The following is a 19,820-nucleotide window of genomic DNA, read 5'->3' as shown; positions in this document are numbered from 1 at the left end:
TAGAGGATCTGGGAAGTCTCCTGTTTTTAGTGAACACTGCACTATTTTTGTGAGGACTGGGGCGAGTGTTTCAATGCATCCAGATATGAGCTGAGTTGGAGCAGGGTCTAAGTCACACATAGTAGGGTGCAACTTTTGTATGGTGTTTTTAACTTCTTTTATATCCACATTTGTAAAAGTGGACCATAAACTGGGGCAATCTGGCATTCCATTGTAGTGGTTCTGGTGTGTAACTGTTTGGCCTGCTGTGATAGCGGTTCGGATTGAGGAAATCTTGTCTCTGAAGAAGTTCGCAAATGCTTCACATTTATCCTGAGAAAAGTTGGTGGGGCTAAGCATGCATGCTGGTTTGCAGAGCCTTTCTACTGTGCGAAACAGTTGCCTGGGTCTATTGTGGGAGAGTGCAATTTCGCGTGATAAAAATGAAGTTATCTTGGATTGATATTTTTTTAGATGTTTGGTAAGAGCGGCTTTATCCTCTGGATCATGTGCTCTGTGCCACTTTCTCTCGAGCTTACGTCCTGTTCTTTTCATTTCTCTGATGGAGCTATCAAACCACGGTGCATTGTTGTGGGTGTGGACAGTGCATATGCGAGATGGTGCAATGCTTTCTAGGGTGTCTCTCATGGTTTTGTTGTAGAGTTGGATTAAGGAGCTGGGGTCTTCGCAGGTGCCCATTAGTTCACTTAGATCCATATGTGATGCTACATCCAGTGGTGTCACCCCTTTTAATGAGCGGTGTTTGACCAGGTTCTGAGGCTGGTGTCTTGTTGATTGTGATACAATGGAGAAGTGAATGGAGTGGTGGTCTGACCAGGTAACTGGGTTTACAGTTACTGGTGACACTTCTAGTCCAGACTGAAACACTAGATCAAGTGTGGGTGGGAGTGGTGACGATTTGTGTAAAGCCGAGTGTACTCATCAAGCTGAGGAGATCCTGCCCAAGCAGGGATAGGGTGTTGTCAATCCAAGTGTTGAAGTCTCCTAATATAAGCCATCTGGGGTGTTCAAGGATTAAGCCAGCCAAAAGGTCTGGGAGTTCCTGAAGAAATCTCTTCCCATCTCCTGGGGGTCTGTATATTAGCAGTATTCGGAATCCTCTCTCTATTGACAGACTGGCAGCTACACATTCAAAAGATTGGGTTTTGTGGACTGATATTGGTCTGGGATTTAAGGATGATTTTGCACAGATCATAACTCTGCCTCCTTTGCGATCTTGTCTCGGGCGGTCTTAAGTACCCAAACTAATAATAAATCTATAAACAATGATACCCCATGTTAGAATTTTTATGTACTTGCCTCCTTTTTCTTGATATGTGGTCCAATATATTTTGCAATTGTACATTATAGCAGCTATGGCTAGGATATTTGATACTAATGTACTCTAGAAAGGTAAAGGGAACTTTAATCTATAGCTAGGTTTATTATATTATGGAGCTCCCCCTACTAGGGGCCAGCAAAGATTTCCCCTGCTTTTGGGTAAAGTTTATGTGAATATTTATATGGTAGCACTCACTATGGGTATGCTGTGCTAAACGGGCACCAAATCTTTCCACTAGATGATAATGTAGCTTCAATCACAAGATTTTCTAGTGAGAAGATATTTTCCTAGCCTTCTGAGACATAAGATCTGCGGATCCCTAATAGATCTGCACCTTTCTCCCCATTCAGCCTTCTTTGTAACTCACTAATAGTTAAAGAGAATATACCCCCAAAAACTGCCCTCACTTGTGGCTAAATAGCAACTGGTACCTGTTTCAATAATTCACCATATATAAGCGTTGGTTATTTACCTTTTACATTTCTAAATCACTTCTCGGGTCCAAGAGTGGCCTATTATGTTATTTTCCTTCCTCCTCATTATCCCCCACTATGACATACTAATATTCTAGGGGGTCCATGAATGGCCTCTATATTACTTTGGGGGTAAAAGCTATATTTTTTTTATTCTATCATATACTAAGGAGGGCTCACCATAACAGATAACATGAGTTTGAATTTTTTATTTGCATTCCTAGATAATATTTGTATTCCTTTTTTGACTTGACTGTATCTGGAGATTATGTGCATGTCAACGTTCATCTATTTTTTTTTTCTTTTTCTCTGTTATTGACATGATTTTTCTTTTTCTATCTACATGTCATGCGAGTTATTGTCTGATGGTTATTTTATGTATTAAACCTCAATAAAAATATTAAAAAAAAAAAAAAACTAAAAAAACTAACACTAAACCTCGAAGATGGTACTCCTCAAAGATTAATCTGGGTGGCGGCACTCCATCTCATTCTGCCGGTGGTCCATCTTATTATCTACATACCTGAAGTGATCTTCATCCGTCTTCTTATATTCATCCCAGCGGCAGTCTTCATCCAACTTCTTATATTCCATCCTGACGTCTTCTTCATGCGATCACCAGCCGAACACTGAATTTTGAATGAGAGGTACCCCCTTTATATAGGGGTACCCTTGCATTCCTATTGGCTAATTTTCAATTTAAATTTAAATCAGCAAATAGAATGAAAAATACAGCTACAGATTTACTAAGCCCCTTAATATACTTGAATGTTTCATATCTTAGAAAACATAGAGATAACATGATCCTAAATGTTGTGTTTTGGAAAGGTTCACCAATAAACAATGGCTATTAAATTCACATGCTGTATGCGCTAATTTATATCTCATACTCATTATTCTTTAATGCAATATTAATGTTCTATTTCTGTAATGTTTGTGGGATATTTCCTTATCAGACCAATCCTGGCCAGTAGTCTTCTTATCCCAGCGTCAAGTGGAATGATAAAGAAAAATCCCAGAACTTAAAAAATCAGATTAGAGGAATGAGGTAGCACAGGAAAACAGCAATCACCAAAAGCAGCAGGGAACAGATAAAGTAACTGAACAATAAGAGCAGACAGTTGAATCCTTACGTATCAAAGGGGTTAAGCAGAGACTGGAGACTTGGCAAGCAGGGTACAAAAACAGGCAGGCAGTCCAATCCTTCACAGTAACAAAGGGGTTAAACAGGAGAATGGTCACTTGGCAAGCAGGGTTTAATAACAGGCAGACAGTCCAATACTTCACAGTAACAAAGGGGTTAAGAAGGAGAATGGTTACTTGGCAATGCAGAGGTCAGTAAAAGGCAGTTAGTCCAATCCTTCACAGTAACAAAGGAGTTAAGCAGGAGAATGGTTTTCTGATCTGTTTTCTGATTATAACTGTATTGTATCTGCAATATATACTGTATATACCTTATATTGAAGCCAGTGGTAACTTTTGAGACGACATTAGGAGAAAAGACAAATAAATTACAAGAACAAATAGGAATGTTCATAACAAAATGTGTTGGAATGTTTTTTTTTACTATTCCATAATATCCCACAATTCTAGAAATATCAAGCAGATAGAGGGACGCCTCATGTGTAGATCAACCAATAATATTTAACATCGGCAAGTATGGTAGACAAATGGATACTCACATTTAGCAAGAGCACCCTAATGTGCTAGTAGTAGCAGGCTGATATACAGTGGATATAAAAAGTCTACACCCCCCCCCCCCGTTAAAATGTCAGGTTTCTTGTCTCAGCTAAGGCTCGAGGAGGTAACGCACTCCAGGTGATACTCAGGTAGACTCCTAGTTAATTCTCTTTGGTATGTGTCATTCCTTCTAAGATAACAGGTTGTGGAACTGACCATAGACAGGGATAAGCCTACATATATCAAGCACCAGATATCGATTATAGGCTTAAGGTATAGAGTTCTGATGTAATTCATGTTCACTGTCTGTTGAAAATGTAACTATGTAAAATGAGGTATTACTCATGGCTACGCATTATCCTCTATGGATTGGACTTAAGCAGATTATAATATTCTAAAGGCATACCTGTTGTACATGATACTTATAATCTGATGTATGTCATATAGGTATGTTGCCATGATATTCTTATGTAATGTACTTTTTCTGTATGTTATATTACCTCAATAAAAAATATAAAATAAAAAAAAAATTAAAAAAAAATGTCAGGTTTCTGTGATGTAAAAAAAATGAGAAAAAGATAAATCATTTCAGAACTTTTTCCACCTTTAATGTGACCTATATACTGTACAACTTGATTGAAAAACAAACTGAAACTTCTAGGTGGAGGGAAGTAAAAATAAAAAAATAAAATAATATGGTTGCATAAGTGTGCCTTATAACTGGGGATGTAGCTGTGTTTAGAATTGAGCAATCACATTCAAAATCATGTTAAATAGGAGTCAGTACACACCTGCCATCATTTAAAATGCATCTGATTAACCCCAAATAAAGTTCAGCTGCTCTAGTTGGTCTTTCCTGACATTTTCTTAGTCGCAACCTACAGCAAAAGACATGGTTCGCAGAGAGCTTCCAAAGCATCAGAGGGAACTCATTGTTTATGTTGAAATCATTTTTATTAGGGAAGAATACGATCACACTAAATCAATAATTACACAGGTATGTCATGTACAAATTCTATACTATTTATTAATAGTCTACTATACAAACATTGTAACACAACATTACCTGACCAAAAATCTGAAGAATAATTTCACTGTGTTCAGATTCCTCTCCAAATTTAATAAGAAAAAATGAAATAGTGAGAAAAAAAATAGAGTAAGAGGGAAAAAAAAAGAAAATTTGAATAAAAGGTGGGTAAGAAATAGATAAGATTAAGATAGATGCTTATCTTATTGTTTCTTTTATCTTTAGGGTTCTTCTGCCAGACCACCGGATCCTCTTCCTTATCTCTGTCGCTGTCAAACAAGCTTCCCCTTTCCCCCCCCTCAACTCTAGATCCCAATGTTCCACCGTCACTCGTTTGTCTTGTACATTATCCAATAAAACCATATTTTTTGAAAAGTTGCCTGTGTATGTGAACTGCTTGTTCATACATGTTATAAAAGTATCTGATCTTATTAACAATCTCTTCTTTTGTTGGCGATCCTACTTTCCAATAACGTGCGATACATATTCTCGCTGCTGTACAAACTATTCTTATAAATTGATTTATATGTTTATTAAATTTATTGTTATATTCATGGAGTAGTGCCTGAGGTAGTGTCAGTCATATTGGTTCCTCTAAGATGGAGCTAAGAAGGCTAGAGAGATCTTCCCAAACCTCCCTAGAGTGGGGACAGTCCCACCACATATGTTTATATGTGCCTACTGCTCCACAACCTCTATAGCAAAGGCTGGAGCCATTGATTACTGTATGTGATGTAATAACCGGTGTTAGGTACCATCTTGATATAGTTTTGTAGCAATTTTCGATCATGTCAGCACTTAAGAGTCCCCTACATGAGTTATATAATAATTGGTTCCACTCCTCTCCATTTATTTCCATTTCTAAGTCCAATTCCCATTTATTATACAATGATGTATCAATTCTATTTGCCCTTTGAATAATTAAATAGAGTTGTGATATTGCTTTTTTTGGCCTCTTGCCTAGTCTACAAAGAATTTCTAATGTCGAAGTCCCATCTATTGACTTTGACAAGAAAGTGCGTGTGTTGGATGATAATTGTAAATATTGGTACCAGTATAATTTAAGTGGGTTAATTTTTTCTTGTAGCTTGGTATATGGCATGATTTTCCCTTTTTCTAGTATGTCTGCTATCCGGTACAGGCCTTAATTCTCCCATTTAGCTAATACAGAGGGTGCAATAACTGTTATTACACAATTTAGTGGCGTATGGAGGGAATTAGCAGGAAGAAGAGACAAGGTTTTCGTTACTTTAGCCCATTGTGTGTACATGTGTGTCGTTACTGGGGATGTCGTATGTATTTTAGTAGTCCCCCTGTGATTACCCCAGATTACCATTTCTGGGGTAGTAAAACCATTGAAATCTGTTTCCATCTTAACCCATCTTATCCTTTCCTCCTTATTGGTTACTAGAACCGTCTGTGCCAGTCTAGCAGCCTGATAATAGTGTTTTAGATTGGGTATTCCCAGGCCTCCCAGTCGTCTATGTTTAGTGAGTATGTTCTGTGATATTCTTGCTTTTTTCTTAAAAATGTATTAATCTTAGATTCAGCTTCTTTCAGATCTCTGAAGGGGATCTTTATTGGTAGAGCTCTAAATAATTAAAGAATCTTGGGAAGCACCATCATCTTAATTTTTGATATACGTCCGTACCAAGAGAATCGATATTGGCCCCATTTAAGCAAATCCTGTGTAATGTTTTTCAACAGTGGGTTATAATTAGCTTTATAAAGATCTGAGGAATGTTTGGTTAATTTAATCCCCAGGTACCTTATATGTTTTGTGACCCAAGTAAGTCAAAATTAAGTTCTAAAAGTTTTTCGGCATGGTTTGGGAGTCTAATAGCCATAGCTTCACATTTGTCAATATTGACTTTATAACCTGATATAAATGAGAATTTAGTTAGAATGGTATATAAATTAGGTAGCGCTATTAGTGGTTTGGTTAATGAGAGTAACACGTCATCAGGGAAAAGAGGTATCTTATACTCCTCTGATCCGTATTCCTGTAATATCTGGGGATTGTCTAATCTGTAATGCTAATAGTTCAATACATATGGCAAATAGCAATGGTGAAAGCGGGCATCCCTGTCTGGTGCCATTCAAAATGGGGAAACCCCTAGATTGATGGCCCATCGCTCTCACCTAAGCTGATGGGTGAGAATATATGTTTTGAAGTGCAGTCATAAAAGAGCCCTTGAAACCCATTTCTTCCAGCACCGCCCACATGTACTTCCAGTCTACCCTATCAAATGCCTTCTCTGCGTCTAAAGATACAGCAGAGAAGGCGTCCCTGTCGTATCTAAATAATCTATTAAGGAAACCATACGCTTAATGTTATCAGGCGCTTCTCTATTTTTCACAAATCCTACTTGATCTGGGTGGATTAGTTTAGGTAATATGTGTTTTGATTGGTTTGCCAGTATTTTAGTAAATATTTTAATATCTTGGTTAATTAGTGAAATTGGGAGATAGTTTTTACACATCGTTTTATCTTTATCTGGTTTGGGGATTACTATTATTTTTGCATGGACAAGTTCAGCAGGTATATTATTGCCCTGGAGAATACAGTTACAAAATTTAGCTAAATGTGGTGCTAGGGTTGTCTTAAAAAGTTTGTAGTACTCTCCAGGGATTCCGTCTGGTCCCGCTGCTTTACCCTGTTTCAATTCTTTAATGACCACCAAGACTTCTGGTGTGGTGACTGGGGCATTTAAGGATTCTAAATCTTCTTTCGAGATTTCTGGTAGCTTAGCTTCAGTCAGAAACTCTTTGAAGAGATTACTAATTTGTGTTGTATATGAAACTTTGTTCCCGTCATAAAGGGTGCTATAGAAATCAGAGAATATATTTACTATCTCCACCGGGTGCAAGGTCAATTCTCTGCTAACCGTACGTAAGGTCGGTATTGATATGTTTCTAATTTTGTCCCTAAGTTTATTTGCAAGAAATCCATCTGGTTTGTTTGCAAAAATGAAATATTTGGTTTTTAATCTTTGACTAGCCCGTACAGAGTCTTTTTGTAGAATCAGGTCTAAAGATTGGCGCTTCAATGTCAGGTTCTTCAATATGGAGGGTGACCCAGTTTCTTTATGGCGTTTCCCTAGTTGGGATATTTCACATTGTAATTTGTGTAATGTAAGTCGTCTTTTATTATTGAGCTGTGTTTTCATTTGAATCAATAGTCCCCTTATATATGGTTTATGAGCCGCCCATGGTATAATTGGGTTAGATGTTGAATCAACATTAATATGCCAGAATTCTAGAAGATTTTGGAGAACAGAGTCTCTATGTAAAGGATCTTTGAGTGTGGGTGGATCAAATGTCCAAATTTTCTGAGCATTAGATATGTAAAAACCTCTCATTTCTGCTTTTATGTTGGAATGGTCAGACCAAACACAAGGTGCTAATAGAAGAGGAGACCAGATTGGGTACTAAAATTTGACTTAAAAATATATAATCAAGTTTAAAGTATTTTTTGTGGGCTGCCGAATAGAAGGTGTGGTCTGTAGTGTTTCCGTATAACAGTTTCCAAGAATCTAGAATATTGTGTCCCTCCAATATGTTTAACACTTTTTAAATTGTATTATTGTACCTAATTTGTGATTGGGTAAGGTCAGTGGGATCTCATTGTTTAAAGGTATCAGTCAGGAGAACGGTACAAAAGTATTTCCAAGGCATTGGAATACAGTGAAGACAGTCATCATCAAGTGGAGAAAATATGGCGCAACAGTGACATTACCAAGAACTGGATGTCCCTCCAAAATTGATGAAAAGACGAGAAGAAAATTGGTCTGGGTGGCTACCAAGAGGCCTGCAGCACCATTAAAGGAGCTGCAGGAATATCTGGCAAGTACTGGCTGTGTGGTGCATGTGACCACAATCGCCCTTATTCTTCATATGTCTGGGCTATGGGGTAGAGTGGCAAGAAGGAAGCCTTTTCTTATGAAAACAAACACCCAAGCCCAGCTAAATTTTGCAAAAACACATCTGAAGTCTCCCAAAACCATGTCACAAAAGGTGTTCTGGTTTGATGAAACCAAGATTAAACTTTTTGGCCATAATTCCAAAAGATATGTTCGGCGCAAAAACAACACTGCATATAACCAAAAGAACACCATACCCACAGTGAAGCATTTTGGTTGCAGCATCATGCTTTGGGTCTGTTTTTCTTCAGATGGAACTTGGGCCTTAGTCAAGGTAGAGGGAATTATGAACAGTTCCAAATACCAGACAATATTGACACAAAACCTTCAGGCTTCTGCTAGAAAGCTGAACATGAAGAGGAACTTCATCTTTCAACATGACAATGCCCCAAAGCATACATCCAAATCAACAAAGGAATGGCTTCACAAGAAGATTAAAGTTTTGGAATGGACCAGTCAGAGCCCAGACCTGAGTCCAATCGAAAATCTGTGGGGTGATCTTAAGTGGGCTGTACACAAGAGATGCCCTCACAATCTGACATATTTGGAGTGTTTTTGCAAAGAAGAGTGGTCAAATCTTGCCATGTCAAGATGTGCCATGCTGAAAAACTCATACGGAAAAAGGTTGAGTGCTGTAATAAAATCAAAGGGTGCTTCAACAAAGTATTAGTTTAAGGGTGTGCACACTTATGCAACCATATTATTTTAGTTTTTTATTTCTACTTCCCTCCACCTAAAAGATTTTAGTTTGTTTTGCAATTGAGTTGTGCAGTTTATAGGTCACATTAATGGTGGAAAAAAGTCCTGAAATGATTTATCTTTGTCTCATTTTTTTTACATCACAGAAACATGACATTTTAACAGGGGTGTGTAGACTTTTTATATCCACTGTATCTGGGCGTATCAGCTCACCCACACCTGGTATCAGGAACAAACCAGGAGGTATACTCCCACCTATGATACAGCACTTTTGGACACAGTGAATGACCCGGTTTGTTCCTGATACCAGGTGTGGGTGAGCTGATACACCCCGATATATCATATTGCTTGTGCAATCATGGCACAAATAGTTGTAAAAGCTTTTCTGGGATCCCCTTTGTCCAGAAATAGCAGACATATATGGCTTTGCCATTGCTTTTTGGTAATTAGAAGGCAGCTAACTGCAGCTGTGTACCACACTTATATTATTCCCGGCAGTGAAGAGGTTAATTAGGTAGCTTGTAAGGTTAAATTTAGCTTTAGTGTAGAGATTACCCTCCCACTTGACACTTCTCACCCTCTAATCCCTCCCAAACAGCTCTGTTCCCTCTCACACCCCCCACCTTAAGTACTGACAGACCGTCTGCCAATATAAAAATATAAGGCTGTGACAGACCCCTCTGTCAGTACTGGAAGGGTTAACTTTGTTCAGCTTTGAGAAACTATTTTCTGAAAACAGGTTTCCTGACCTCAGCTATTGTTTACTGTAATTAAGTTTAAGTGATAAACGTTCACATTGTTTAATCAGACTACCACTGCCAGGTGTCAAGAAGGACTCCCTTGTTTTCTTGTGTTTAATTGTTTATTTGGTTTAGTGATGCAATTCTATTGTATCCTGTAAAAGGGCGTCTTCCCTCTATCTAATGTACTATCTTCTTCCAACCCCCCATCTGGTCTCCTAGGGAGTGTCAACCAGGTGGGAGACCTGCATAAATACTGGGCATATAGCCCTCAATAAAATACATTCTGTTTTACCCTCAAGATGGAGCTTGGTCTCATGTTTGGGGGGAATTAACTGGGTTCATGTGTTGCTGATCCCGTATTCAGGGCATCTTTCATCTGGTATTAACCCTTGATATCCGGGTTATACCATAACAATTGGTGGCAAGCGACGGGATGGTCCTCATCGCCCAGAAGAGCAAGTACACATCCGAACCTAATGGGAATACCGTATGAAAGGCTGAAAAGAGACACCCTTAAAGACCTGCTAGAACAAAGGGGCCGACAAGCCAATAACCTCAGGAAGAGGGAGATTATTACAATACTGACCGAGATGGACAGAGTACCAGGGCCCAAAGGAACCAATGAGCCCAGCATATCAGACAATACCCCCGAAGAAGCAAGCTTTGACCGGGCGGTTAAAATAAGACTGGTATATTATGGCCCCAACCCGTCTGCTGATATTATCGACCGGGTCATAGCAGCTGTGGAGGCCAACCTACTTTGCCAAAGCGTCGCTGCAGCAGCCCAAGTCACCGCAACCCCAGTGGAAAAAAGAAAAGTACATTTTGCAGCTTTTAAAAACTTTCTGGAAACAGAAGGAGAGATTGATGGGTACCTTGCGGATTTTGAGAGGCAATGTGCCCTACACAAGGTACCCGCAGAGGACTGGGTCACGATATTATCCGGAAAATTATCCAGCCGGGCCGGCGAGGCTTTTCGGGCCATTCCGGATGAGGAAGTCGGGGATTATAATTCTGTAAAAGAGGCGCTGCTCTCCAGGTATGCAATTACACCAGAGGCATACAGGAGGCGGTTCAGAGACACTGTTAAACTAGCTGGAGATTCCTACGTTAAGTGGGCATATAAGGTGCACCGCACAGCAGCTCACTGGATGGCGGGGTGCCAAGCCGTATCTGGGGAAGAGGTGCTGCAGCTATTCCTGTTGGAACATTGCTTTGACAAGTTATCAGCAGGAGTTAGAGAGTGGGTTCGGGACCGTAAACCCTCCACCCTGCATGAAGCTGCTCGCCTGGCAGATGAGTATACGGCTGCCCGCAAACTGGACACTGCTACCACTAAGCCCCCTGCCAGAGTGGAGTACCGACCCACAGTCACCACAGCAGCTACCAGTTACCAACCCCCGGCGCACCGCTCTACCACACCGCCTCCAGCCACGAACTATCCTCAGACACCCCGGTTCAACTCACGGGACTACTCACAACCTATTCGGTGCTTTGGATGTAAGCAACTAGGGCACAAAAGACCAGAGTGTCCCCTAAACACAGCGAACCAAGCACAGTCCTGGAGGAGACCCGCCGGCAGAAACCCACGTAACCCTCAGCCTGCTGCCCACTGCGTAGAGGAGGAAGAATGCTGGGGCATCCTACATGAAGCAGATCCCATGCAAGCTGCCCACCGGGATAACCGACAACAGCACCGGCAACTGGTTAAAGTGAATGGGAAGGAGGTCAGTGGTCTACGAGATACTGGTGCTACCATGACCTTGCTCCAAAAGAACTTGGTGTCCGAGAACCAGCACACCGGAGACACTGTGGCTGTGAGGGTAGCAGGGGGCGCTATGTTCCACCTACCTGTTGCCCGGGTACATTTGGATTGGGGAGTGGGCGCTAGACATGTGAATGTGGGGGTCATGAAGGATTTACTAGCTGAGTTTCTCCTTGGAAATGACTTGGCCCCCCTTGTTTCTGCCTACGCTCCGATGGGTCCCGCTGATGTTAACCCTGTGACTACCCATGCCCAGACCCGTGCCGCCGAGACCGACCCACCTGCTGCTGAGACCCAGGTAAGACTCTCTCCCCCAACGTGTACCCTAGATCAGGCTCCCTTAGGCTGGGATACTCCAGAGACATACGGGAGGGAAACCCGGGAAGAACCGACCCTTCAGAAGTACAGGGCTAGGGCAGATGCTGGAGAAGAGGGGGTAGATGGGGAACGTTATGAGTGGGTGGGGGATAGGCTATATAGAATCCCTAAACCTGCCCAGAAAAGTACTGCCCCTCCGCAGAATCGGCAGCTCGTGGTGCATGCAAAATACTGGCAAGAGATTCTACGGATTGGGCATGATGTACCATTAGCTGGACATCTAGGGTCCCGCCGCACAGCTCATAGGATCACCCAAAATTTCTTCTGGCCCAATTTTAACCGAGATGTGCGGGTATATTATAGTACTTGTGACACCTGTCAACGGGTGGGTAAGCGGGGGTATCACCCAAAAGCTAGGCTTATGTCTATGCCTATCATTGGGGAACCCTTTTCCCGCATAGCCATTGACATTGTGGGTCCACTGGCCAGAGCTAGTCCATCAGGTAAGAAGTATATTCTCACCGTGGTGGACTATGCCACTCATTACCCAGAGGCAGTAGCACTGTCTAATATAGAGGCAGAGACAGTAGCTGATGCCCTGGTTAAGGTTTTTACTAGGGTCGGGTTCCCTAAGGAGAGTCTCTCCGATCAGGGGACCCAGTTTACCACTGTGCTCACCCAGCAGCTGTGGAAGGTGTGCGGCATTAAACCGCTGCTCAGTTCGCCTTATCACCCACAGACTAACGGTCTCTGCGAGCGCTTTAATGGCACCCTCAAGCAGATGCTGAGGAACTTTACTGACACGTGCAGAGACTGTGATTCCTGCCTCATCTGCTATTTGCGTACAGAGAGGTGCCCCAGGAATCTACTGGGTTCTCTCCCTTTGAGTTACTCTATGGGAGAAGGGTCTGCGGACCCCTGGATCTCATTAGAGGACACTGGGAGGGAGAGACAGAGCAGGAGGGGATCCCCATAGTACCATATGTCCTGGAACTCCGGGACCGCATGGAGAAATTGTCCCTGATGGTAAGGGAGAATCTCCAGGTGGCCCAGGGGAGACAGAAGAGGTGGTACAATTGGGGTGCCCGGCAGCGGGTCTTCCAGGTTGGACAGAAAGTTTTGGTGCTCAAGCCTGTGAGGACCAACAAGATGCAAGCATCTTGGCAGGGCCCGTATAAGGTGTTAGCTCAGGTGTGTGATACTACCTATATTATAGCCAGCTGTGCAGATGAAAGGATCCAGCGATTCTTCCATGTGAACATGCTGAAGGAGTATCAGGAGAGGCCAGAGGATGTCGCTGCAGTGTGTGCCCCTGCTGCAGATGACCCAGAGAATTTACCCCTGCCCGACTTACTAGAGAAGGACCCCCAGACTGACCTCACTAGTCTTGTGCAGTTAGGGGACCGGTTAAGCCCTACAGAGAAGGTACAGGCAAGACAGCTTGGGAGAAGCAGGGGACGTTCTCCTAAGAGCCCAGCTACACTACCCTAGCTGTACATAAGGTAGAGACCCCTGGACAGAATCCCCTGCGACAGCCCCCCTACCGTATCCCCGAAGCAGTCCAAGAAGGAATGCGGAAGGAGATACAGGAGATGGCTTGGCTGGGAGTCATTGAGCACTCCGATAGCCCTTGGGCTTCGCCTGTAGTCCTGGTACCTAAGAAAGATGGGACCACCCGGTTCTGTGTGGACTACAGGCGGCTCAACGAAAGGACCACCACTGACGCCTACCCAATGCCCCGGGTAGACGAATTACTAGACCATATTTAGGGGACGCTATCTGACCACCATAGACCTGTGTAAGGGCTATTGGCAGATTCCCCTGGCCGAGGATGCTATCCCCAAGTCGGCATTCGTCACCCCATTTGGCCTATACCAGTTTAAGGTCATGCCCTTTGGGATGAAGAATGCTCCGGCTACCTTCCAGCGTATGGTGGATAGACTCCTCGATGGCTTCCAGGAATTTTCTTGTGCCTACCTGGACGACATTGCGGTCTACAGTGAGTCCTGGGAGGAACACCTAACCCATGTAAGGGTGGTTCTGGACAAGATTCGGGCCGCTGGCCTGACCTTGAAACCAGACAAGTGCCATCTAGGTATGGCTGAAGTACAGTACTTGGGTCACCGAGTGGGGTGTGGGAGCCAGAGACCGGAGCCAGCCAAGGTAGAGGCTGTGGCTAACTGGCCCAAACCTATCACTAAGACCCAAGTGCTAGCCTTCCTGGGGACGGCCGGTTATTACCGACGTTTTGTCCCGGACTACAGTACTATCTCCAAGCCCGACTGACCTGACTAAAAAGAACCTTCCTAAACAGGTCCTGTGGTCTCCAGCTTGTGAAGCCGCGTTTCAGGCACTGAAGCAGGCTCTTGTGAATGCCCCTGTCTTGGCTGCCCCAGTCCCTAACAAACGTTTTCTCATTCATACAGATGCTTCCATGTATGGACTGGGGGCTGTGCTGAGCCAAGTCGGGGAGGATGGAGGAGAGCACCCTGTTGCATACTTAAGCAGAAAGTTGTTACCTCGAGAAGTTATGCGGCAGTAGAGAAGGAATGTTTAGCCCTGGTCTGGGCACTGAAGTTGAACCCTTATTTATACGGACAGGAATTCTCTCTCATAACGGACCACAATCCCTTAGTCTGGCTTAACCGCGTCTCAGGAGACAATGGTAGATTGCTGCTGTGGAGTTTAGCCCTCCAACCCTATAACTTCACCATTAGCTACCGGCCCGGTAAGCAAAACGGGAATGCAGATGGATTGTCCCGGCAAACTGACATTCCTACCACCTCCTAGTCCGGTCATCCCCAAGTTGACCCGCCAAAGGGTTAAGCCGGGTCTGCCGGAGTGTCCCACCAGGAGGGAGCCATGTGACAGACCCCTCTGTCAGTACTGGAAGGGTTAACTTTGTTCAGCTTTGAGAAACTATTTTCTGAAAACAGGTTTCCTGACATCAGCTATTGTTTACTGTAATTAAGTTTAAGTGATAAGTGTTCACATTGTTTAATCAGACTGCCACTGCCAGGTGTCAAGAAGGACTCCCCTGTTTTCTTGTGTTTAATTTTTTATTTGGTTTAGTGATGCAATTCTATTGTATCCTGTAAAAGGGCGTCTTCCCTCTATCTAATGTACTATCTTCTTCCAACCCCCCATCTGGTCTCCTAGGGAGTGTCAACCAGGTGGAAGACCTGCATAAATACTGGGCATTTAGCCCTCAATAAAACACATCCTGTTTTACCCTCAAGATGGAGCTTGGTATCATGTTTGGGGGAATTAACTGGGTTCGTGTGTTGCTGATCCCGTATTCAGGGCATCTTTCATCTGGTATTAACCCTTGATATCCGGGTTATACCATAACAAAGGCTTTTTTTTTTTTAATTAAATTTATTTATTTTTTTTTTTTTTTTTAAATTTTATTTATGACCAACAAGTGATACAGTGATAAATTACAAATCCAAGACACCTCACAGGGTGCAATAAAGAAGCATAGGATTAATGAGGCAGCATGATATAGTAACATAATCCATTGGATGTAGTAGAAAACAATGTTCACAGTTGTATTTAGATCTGTAAAGGACTTATATGGATCAGAGAACTTTCTAATAGAAGTACACATTTGTACCACAATGTTGGGATTTTGTTTTAAGTAAACTAACACAACCAAACTAAACATCTATAAACTAAAAAAAAAAAAAAACTAAACATCTATAAACAACGACAAAAAAAAAAAAAAAAAAAAAACAAACAAAAAAAAAAAAAAAAAACAAATATAACTGAGAACTAGTACACTCTCCTATTGGAATATGTATCCCCCGCAAAAATAAACCTGGACATATACATTTATTAAAACTGATCAACCTGCATCAATGTGTCAGCACCTTGGGAGAGATAAATAGCATCAGTGTCAGTAGGACCTACAAAGTAGGGTCTGGATTAGGTTGGCATTTTCGGTGCGGGAGGTCGTTGTAAAAGAATACTCATACAGGAATTTAGGTAGGAAGGCATATGTTTAAGTAATAGGGGCCTTTAGAAGAAGTATAATGAATGAGAAATTAAGCACGACTTTTAGAGATATCTCTGCTTGAGACTCTTCCCTATGCATGGATTAAAAGGATGAATCAGTGTTAAATATTTCATTGAATAGTGAATTGTAAAGGTACAGAAATCATGCAAAGTAGAACCTGCAGTATAAAGGTGCCTGGATCCGTGATGGGGCAGCAGGGGATTAATTTACAAGTCCCACTGTCAATGACGGAGATATTGCCACATTGAGAATAAACCCACAAGTGCCTAGTGTCAACTTTGAAATGTAGCAAAAAGATCAAAAGGGGGCACACAACTTTCATAGGTATGATTGGTATATGCAAGTTATCTCCCTTTAATAACCTACCAAGACTAATTTCCTCTTTAAACAAAGACTAAATAAAACAAAAAAAATAGTAAAAGCTTTACAGGATACTACAGTGTGCTATAATGTTATTATGATGAGGGGGCCGTTACATATAGTGGTAATCTATTTCAGTAGCTACTTCTAGGTGTTTCTTGTTTTTTAAAAAAAAAAAAAAAACAAAAAAAAAACTGTTAGCACATAAGAACATAGAAGAAGAGCTAGATAAAGATTAAGTGGCAGTTTAGTTTTCAGCCTATTGGGTTTTAGGGTATTTATCTATAGGTGTTAAACTTAGGCGTCAGGTGCTAATCCCGCCTCTGCAACCATTATATACATTAGTGTAATGAAATGTTACGCATTATAGTGGGCAGAGACTGCTTAATATTCTAAACATGTAAGAGGCTCTAAACAAATAGAAAACATATTGACCGCAAACCTTAGGCACAAAGAAACAATTACGGCATACCAGGAAATATAATCATGAATCTAAGCAGCAAAAGACTATTTTGTTATGGATGTATTAGAGTCTCAGAATGGTTAAGAGATCTGAACCTAGGCATTAGATGTTCCATCTTGGTAGCCAGGAGCTGAAATGTCCTGATCCTGGTCTGTCAGCAGGACGGTTAATGCACAATAAATTCACAGGCTAGCCATTCAGCAGAAACCGGTCATGGGTTATCCATAGGAAGAGTGTAACAGAGTAATGAAACTTTTTGAGAATAAATAACCATTTTCTATAGAATTGCATATAGATATTGAGGAATCTATAATCTGCGGGGATACATTTGGATTGGGTAACTCTGCCTGTAATTACAGTGTTTCGTATTTTGTCAATTAGGGAACATAAATAGGATAATAAAACTAAAATAAACCATATATACAACAGCAACACACAGCATCCCACAGACACACTTACAGGTTGGGATTAATTTATAGATGTTGGATATTTTACAGTTAAATCTAGACTAGCTGGTATGAGTAAACTATGTCGCTAATGAATTGTACTGCCCAAAAGGTTTACTCTACTATCTTAGGAGGTAAAAAGAATAAGAGCAGCAAAACAACTAGAACCAGGCATATATGTAACAAAAACACACAAATAACATGGTCAAGTTAAAAAAAAAACAAAACAAGGTAAGGCATCTTCTGACTAACAAATTTGCATATTGGCCAGTGCAGAGCAAATGTATCCAGATAGTTAAAGGTGTTAGATATTCCCCAATTGTTCAAAAGCTAGGCAAAGACCTTAGTTCATATTTCTAGCCCGTTATACAGTCAGCTGGTGCATAGGACTGCAGCCATAAACTGATCATCCGACCCCAGCACGGAATGGAGCATGACATACATGCCTCAGAAGGATGCAGCTTTTCTTTTGCGGAGGGGAGAGGGGCTGCCCCACAGCGAGTATTAGGTACAACAGTGCAACGATAAGGCAGCCGTCACTATTCGAGTCTGGCTTCAAGACTGACTGTAAGGTGGTTTCCTGCGTTGGGACATTTACAGCTGTAGCTTGCCCGCTCCTCTGTGCAGCGTGAGTCACGAAGCTGCCGTCTTCTCCCCGTGTATATAGTGCAGTGCGAGCATCAGTAGGCTCAGTAGTTGCGGTGTCATTCCCTTCCACCTGATTAGGACACCGGTCAGCCATGTTGGCTGGGTTTAATGACAAATTAACGGCAGGGAGTCGAAACGGACTTGGAGCACAGATTGTGGGGCCACTGGCGCTCTCATTTCCACAGAGTGTTAGGAATTCTGAGGTCTGGCGCGTTTCTATAGGAGCAAGTCCGGGGTAAGTCAATGCATGGGAGACATTTATGGAATTTATTATCCCCGCTTCCAAAGTGACCAGGTTACTTGGTTGCAGTAGAAAGTTAGGGTAGTGTGACCCCTCCATCTCTTCTGTAATGCCGCTATCCAGAGTGTCTTCTTTCAGATTAATTGGTGGAGTTTGCCGAGGTGTAATTAGACATGCAGAAATTATATTGGTATGTTCAGGTGTGCTAAGCTTTCGTACTTCGCAGAGGAGTTCCCCCATAGCTGTTGTTAGGGAATCCAATATTGGCATAAAGACATCTATTAGGGCCTCAGCAATGTGCGCCATCTTGTTTTCCGGAGTGTGCACATCCGTAGGTGCAAGGACAAATTTTAACTTTTCAGCGCCTTCTCGGAGGCCAGGAGTTGTAATGTCCTGATCCTGAAGGATTCCCGGGCACAGTTATTGCCAAGGGAGGTATGGATGGCTGAAGATTCTACCACACTACACTCAAAAGCAGGTTTCAGTCACAGAGCCTTGTGAGGTTGTGGCCATCTTGGTGAGCCGCCTACCGGAAGTCTAAATTTATTTTTATGCAGTGTAGAATCCCCCTAATCCTCCAACCTCCCTGATCCCCCCCCCCCCCCAAATAGCACTCTAACCTTCCCGCTCTAACTATTGCTACATCCACTGCCGGCCAACCATATTTCATTTTCCAAGGAAGATCATCCAATTTCTGCAATAAATGCTTGGTATCTTTAAAATGGCTATATATTCTACCTGATACTATTGGTCTACCCTTGATGTTCAACAAAGATTTTAAACCATATTCTATTTTCTATCCTGTACATTCTAGAGGTGATATTCTGGAAAGGATTTTATTGATCTGTCTTAGCACCCTATAAAGTCTTGGCCTAAAGATGGATGAATAATGTAAAATAATCTCAAAAATAATACAGAACTAGTCATTAAAACAGCTGTCAAGGGTGGGAGTGTTGTTGTCTGGGATAAGAAAGCATTTGTAAATAAAAATGTATTAACTAGTTAAACTAAATAACCCTGACGATTAAAGCATTCTAATGAACAACCCCTCCAGACCTTTTTCAGAAACAATTTAGGAGAATATTGGATGAGTGATTCCACATGAGCTATGTTTCATTTTTTGTGAGTTTAACATCCAATCATACCCATTTTTCATGCTCTACCCCAAAGTACATAAATCTTTGGTGAACTTAAAGGGTAGGCCAATAGTATCAGGTATTGGCTCTATGTGTGAGCCCTTCTCACAGTAGTTGGACAGTATTCTACAGCCACTGGTATCTAGACTATATAGCCATCTTAAAGATACCAAGCATTTATTCAATGCTCTTCTTTGGAAATGGGATATGGTTGGCTGGCAGGGGATTTAGTATCACTTTATTCATCCATGCCACATGAGGTGGGTCTAAAGGCCATAAAATATTTTCTAACTAATAAGACTAACTATAGTTTGGGTGAATTAGTTCCTGTTGACCCATAATTTTTTCAGGTTTGGGGAAATATTTTATCTACAGAGATGTGGAACAGCCATGGGAGCAAATTTTGCTCTATCCTACGCTAACCTTGTCATGGGATGGTGGGAAGAGATCCACATCTTTGGAAATAGCAATCCATTTGCTGCACATGTATAAATGTATCGAAGATTTATAGATGGTTTGCTGTCCATTTGGACAGCCCTCCTGGCATGCAGCGACCTTC

This window comes from Bombina bombina, chromosome 8 (genome assembly GCF_027579735.1).
Source record: "Bombina bombina isolate aBomBom1 chromosome 8, aBomBom1.pri, whole genome shotgun sequence".
Lineage (NCBI taxonomy): Eukaryota > Metazoa > Chordata > Amphibia > Anura > Bombinatoridae > Bombina > Bombina bombina.
The sequence above is the reverse complement of the archived record's forward strand: the minus strand, read 5'-3'. Positions refer to the sequence as shown.